We start from the raw sequence: 6,250 nt of genomic DNA on the forward strand, positions 1-6,250 counted from the left end.
TTAGAGAAGAAACCCGCTACGTTGTTTTTTTTTGTTTTGTTTTTTATTAGGGATCGTTAATATCCTCCATCCATATGCAGACAGGGTAGCTCTTTCCATGACGCATGATATACTGGTTATGGTGCACTGCCTAGAACGAGAAATAGCCTAAGGGACCCACAGACAGGGATCGATCCTATATTAACCTCGCATCAGGCGAGCAGTTTACATCTGAGCTATGTCCCGCCCCTGAGGCATGAAAGACAAAATCAAGTCTATGGTTATTAACGGTGTTCTCGTGTGGGCGGAGCTGCTTTGGTTGTCAAGTCTATGGTTATTAACGGTGTTCTCGTGTGGGCGGAGCTGCTTTGGTTGTCAAGTCTATGGTTATTAACGGTGTTCTCGTGTGGGCGGAGCTGCTTTGGTTGTCAAGTCTATGGTTATTAACGGTGTTCTAGTGTGGGCGGAGCTGCTTTGGTTATCAAGTCTATGGTTATTAACGGTGTTCTCGTGTGGGCGGAGCTGCTTTGGTTGTCAAGTCTATGGTTATTAACGGTGTTCTCGTGTGGGCGGAGCTGCTTTGGTTGTCAAGTCTATGGTTATTAACGGTGTTCTCGTGTGGGCGGAGCTGCTTTGGTTGTCAAGTCTATGGTTATTAACGGTGTTCTCGTGTGGGCGGAGCTGCTTTGGTTGTCAAGTCTATGGTTATTAACGGTGTTCTCGTGTGGGCGGAGCTGCTTTGGTTATCTCGTGAGCTCTGCGTCAAAACAATGTAATAATAGTCTACTCAATATCGAATAAAATAAAAATGAAATAAAAGTAGAACAGAATAAAATATAATGAAATATAATGAAATGAAATGAACCAACAAAAACAACAAAACAAAACAAAACAACAAAATAAAAACAACAGCAAAAAAAAAAGCAAAAAAAAAGCGATCAAACAAGCAAGAAATAAATAAAAAAAGCTTCAGCAACAACAAAACCCATTCTGTCTAAATAATGGATGTGATTTCGGAAGGTCTGTTAAGCTGTATCCTAATCAGACGCGAGCGACACGAGCGATGCGAGCAATTATTTTAGAAATCATTGATTTCAATTGCCGCATCCTATCCGGACGCGAGCGACGCGATAAATTTATCTGTCGTACCGTACGCCATGCGTTAGGATATGGAGATTGAATTCAGTGATTTAACTCGCGTTTTAACTCGTATCCTAACCGGACGTATGCGACGCGAGCGACGCCAGCGACGCGATAATATTTCTATCCTAACCAGACGCGACCATAACGACAGTCTTCATTTTAAAATTGTTGTCAACAGTTGAAACCGCCAAGTAAAAGTTGTTTGATTGATTAATTAATATATGTCTGTTGCTTGTATCGAAACTAGAAACAATTCCTATCGGTATTGTGTCGCGCGCTCGACTACATCAATTTGTCGCGCCGTACGCGTGCAGTTAGAGGAGCACTAATTGAAATCAATGGTTTCTGAAACAATCGCTCGCGTCGCACGCGTCCAGTTAGGATACAGCTTTACAATACAGCTTTAACTGAAATTACGTACGCGCACAGTTTCGTTTTGTTATCATCTGCGTCTTGAAGAGCAGTCCCCAAGTCAAGGTCGCATTGCGCACCAACCTGTTTATTACAGTCACAGTACACAGTGGTCATCAACCCTGGAAAAATAATCAAATATTACACTCAAACACAAACACTCACTGGTTTTTGTGGATCGGTTATAATTGCATCATCGATAATTACCGGTATTCTGCTTGGCTGGGCAGTCAATTGTTAATTGAGAGAGAGAGGGAGAGAGAGAGAGAGAGAGAGAGAGAGAGAGAGAGAGAGAGAGAGAGAGAGAGAGAGGGTAGAGAGGGAGGAGATAGATAGGGGGAGAGAGGAGAGGGTCGGCAGAGGTGGAGGGGAATACTAAGATAGATAGATAGATTGGGAGTTAGAGAGACAGAGAGATACCTAGAGAGAGAGGAGAGGGGGAGAGAGGGAGGAACATTGAGAGTTAGTGGGAGATAGAGAGAGAGAGTTAGAGGGAAAGACAGAGAGAGACGGCGGGGGGGTGAACAGAGAGAGAGAGAGAGAGAGAGAGAGAGAGAGAGAGAGAGAGAGAGAGAGAGAGAGAGAGAGAGAGAGAGAGAGCATACAGACAGACGGACGGCAGAGAGAGATAGGCATATAGACAGACGGAAGGATGGACAGACATACAGACAGACAGACAAAAGGGAAATGCATTGCTCCCACACAGGATACTCTTTCCGAAAAGCTGATCTTTTATATGTACTTTCACATATACACCGCGCTGTATATACCATCAGAGGGGGCGGTATGTAGCTACAACGTCCATGGGTTGATTTCAATGGATGGGTGTCCCCGCCTCCCTCTACGGACACCGGCCTCGGTGGCGTCGTGGTAGGCCATCGGTATACAGGCCGGTAGGTACTGGGTTCGGATCCCAGTTGAGGCATGGGATTTTTAATTCAGATACCGACCCTGAGTGAGTGCTCCGCAAGGCTCAATGAGTAGGTGTAAACCACTTGCACCGACCAGTGATCCATAACTGGTTCAACAAAGGCCATGGTTTGTGCTATTCTGCCCGTGGGAAGCGCAAATAAAAGATCCCTTGCATGTCTGACGCCATATAACCGTAAATAAAATCAGGGCCGTAGATAGTGGGGGAAAGCATTATAGAAACTTAAAGAAAATTCTCTTCTTAACTGTTTAAGGAGTTTTAAACTATTAACTACTCAGTTGCCCCCCTCCCCCCTCCCCCCCCAAACAAAAAATTCTAGCTACGGCCCTGAAAATGTGTTGAGTGCGTCGTTAAATAAAACATTTCTTTTTTTCTTTTCCCTCTACGGACAGTGCCTAACAGCTGGTATATTAGAGATCGTGGGGAAATACATCCCTTAGATCCCTTACTGCTATTCGGCAAAAGTAGCCTACGTGCACCGGCCTCGGTGGCGTCGTGGTTAGGCCATCGGTCTACAGGCTGGTAGGCACTGGGTTCGGATCCCAGTCGAGGCATGGGATTTTTAATCCAGATACCGACTCCAAACCCTGAGTGAGTGCTCCGCAAGGCTCAATGGGTAGGTGTAAACCACTTGCACCGACCAGTGATTCATAACTGGTTCAACAAAGGCCATGGTTTGTGCTACCCTGCCTGTGGGAAGCGCAAATAAAAGATCCCTTGTTGTATTATGTTAAATAAAAATATGGCTTGTGAACCCCCAACCCCTACACGAGACTGTCTGACCCCACTAGAGAGTGTGCCCCTCCACCCTTACGACCATGTAGTTCAAACAAGTAATGGGCAAAATATGGATTGGTTTGGATAACATATTAACGTGCCTATATCCAATTAAGGTTCAAGCACGTCTCTCCCGGGCACAATCTCTGACGTTGTCAGTGACTGGGTCCGGGACTGGGGCGGGACTTAGCCTAGTAGTAAAGCGCTCGCTCGATGCGCGGTCGGTCTGGGATCGATTCCCGTTGGTGGGCCCATTGGGCTTTTTCTCGTTCCAGCCAGTGCACCACTACTGGTATATCAAAGGCCGTGGTATGTACTACCCAGTATGTGGGATGTGGCGACAGCGGGTTTCCTCTCTCAATAACTGTGTGGTCATTAATCATATGTTTGACGCCATATAACCGTAAATAAAATGTGTTGAGTGCGTCGTTAAATAACACATTTCTTTCTTGTTCTCGTGGACCCGGGACTGATGTGTGAGAAGCCTGTAATTCTCAAACGCTGATGTTTAAACATTGTGAACATTCGCAATTACACTCGTGTAAAATTTAAATATAGACTGTAAATTTGGTTACTGGATGTCAAACATTTGGTAATTTTGACATTCAGACTTTAAAAGAAAACTCGCTGTGTCATTAGTAGCAAGGGTTTTTTATAGGCACCATCCCAAAGACAGGATAGCACATACCACGACCTTTGATAGAGTACTAGTCCATTGATGAGGATACATTCTAGACCTGATCGCGGCCCCGCCCATCTTTCACATTACAACATAACGTTTGTTTTGCTTAACGACACCACTAGAGCACATTGATTTATTGATCGTCGGCTACTGAATGTCAAATATTTGGTAATTTCAATTTTGACTTAAGGAAGGAAACCCGCTACATTTTTCCTTTAGTAGCAAGGGATATTTTGTATGCACGATCCCATAGACATGATGGCACATACCACGCTCTTTGATATGCCAGGCGTGGTGCACTGGCTGGAACGAGAAATAACCCAATGGGCCCACTGATAGGGATCGATCCTATACCGACTGCGCATCAAGCGAACGCTTTACCACTGGGCTACGTCCCGCCCCAATTACAACAGAGACGTTAGTAAAATTAATATATAGAGAAAAATACACGAGTGACCGTTAGACAACGAGTTGTTTTAAAATGTATCTAACGAGCGAAAGCCAGTTTGATACGTTTTTAAACAACGACTTGTGAGATAAACGGTATCTAACGGGACACGAATGTATTGTTATATTTCTTACATATTTTGAAAAAAAACCCCATATTTTAAGCAAATTTTAACATATTTTTCTAATAAAAGTTATTTACAGCCTTTGCACTTGTAGCTGACTTACGCGTCACAGACACATGATTTCCAGGTTAGCTATAAGTCACAGTGTAATCGATTTACACCGTGCTGGTTTTTAATTGGACGTATGGCATTTTTTCTTTTCGTTTTTAATATGTAAGGATCACAGCAAATGTTCGCATCATTTCATCAGGCGAGCGTTTTTCCTTCAAGCTACACCCCGCCCCTCTTTCAAATTACAAGACAGACGTAACCAGCAGTATTTTCGCTTTCTTTACAAAATGATGAAAATACTTACCACACAAAACAGCAAGGAGAATGAAAATTTTCATTTTCTTTTTTGGTTTTCTTTTCTCTTTTTCTTTCTTTGCAATCTGTAAGCTTCACAGCAGACTTTCGCACTGTGTCGTCAAATCAGAAATAAAAATAAACAACTACAAATGGCGGACACGTCAGAGATAAACTCAATTTAAGATCATTTAACCTTTGGTACGACTGGTGAGGACATTGGACCATGTGATGGATGGTTTTGTGTTTTATCTAACAGGGGCGGCTCCAGAAAATCTATTTAGGAGGGCCCAACGACATGACGCGGAATGCCAAGGGAACTTTGAGCACGGTTTGGAGGGGGATCGTAAAACAATGAAAATTAATATATAATAAAATTATAATTGTTGAACAATTTAGGGGGACAGGCGTCTGTCCCCTTGAGTTAACTTTTCCAACCAGCAGTCATGCGCGCGCGGGAGAGATAGAGATATAGCTATATATATATATATATATATATATATATATATATATATATATAGAGAGAGAGAGAGAGAGAGAGAGAGAGAGAGAGAGAGAGAGAGAGAGAGAGAGAGAGAGAGAGAGAGAGAGAGAGAGAGAGAGAGAGAGAGAGGAGAGAGAGAGAGAGAGAGAGAGAGAGAGAGAGAGAGAGAGAGAGAGAGAGAGAGAGAGGGAGGGAGGGAGGGAGGGAGGGGAAGAGAGAGAGAGAGAGAGAGAGAGAGAGAGAGAGAGAGAGAGAGAGAGAGAGAGAGAGAGAGAGAGAGAGGAGAGAGAGAGAGAGAGAGAGAGAGAGAGAGAGGGAGGGGAGAGAGAGAGAGAGAGAGAGAGAGAGAGAGAGAGAGAGAGAGAGAGAGAGAGAGAGAGAGAGAGAGAGAGAGAGAGAGAGAGAGAGAGAGAGAGAGAGGGGGGGAAGAGAGAGAGAGGGAGGGAGAGGGAGGGGGAGGGAGGGGGAGGGAGGGGGGAGATAGAGAGGGGGAGAGAGGAGAGGAGAGGGTGTTTCTCTATCAATTAGCATTTGACTGCCCAGCCAAACCCCATTGTTTTTGAAAATATAATTTAAAGGTAAGTTTGCATTTTGTGTGTATTCTGTAAATATATATATATATATATTTTTTTTTTTTTTTTTTTTTTTTTTTTTTTTTTTTTTTTTGGGGGGGGGGGTGGGGGGGCACCTGAACCCGCCCCTGGCCGTTTTTTTTTGTTTGCTCCTAGCATACAAAGCTGATATACAATACATAGACAATCATACACCATGTTATTGTTATTATTATTATTATTATTATTATTATTATTATTATTATTGCACTGGTTAATACAGAAGCTCGACGTAGTCCAGTGGTAAAGCGCTCGCCTGATGCGCAGTCGGTTTGAGATCGATCCCCGTATGTGGGCGTATTGGGTTATTTTTCG

The 6,250-nt window shown here is 43.6% G+C and overlaps 1 long non-coding RNA gene across 1 annotated transcript in view; it reads right to left on the reverse strand.

Annotated features, from left to right (window-relative positions):
* The window catches only part of LOC121373190, an 8,606-nt gene extending 3,604 nt beyond the window's left edge, over positions 1–5,002 (reverse strand). The window contains exons 1-2 of the long non-coding RNA XR_005958031.1: positions 4,851–5,002; positions 1,544–1,655 (exon numbers count right to left, since the gene is read on the reverse strand). This is a non-coding gene — a long non-coding RNA (uncharacterized LOC121373190). The remainder of the gene's footprint in view (positions 1–1,543; positions 1,656–4,850) is intronic.
* Positions 5,003–6,250: the final 1,248 nt, after the last annotated feature.

Source organism: Gigantopelta aegis, chromosome 5, assembly GCF_016097555.1.
Source record: "Gigantopelta aegis isolate Gae_Host chromosome 5, Gae_host_genome, whole genome shotgun sequence".
Taxonomy (NCBI): domain Eukaryota; kingdom Metazoa; phylum Mollusca; class Gastropoda; order Neomphalida; family Peltospiridae; genus Gigantopelta; species Gigantopelta aegis.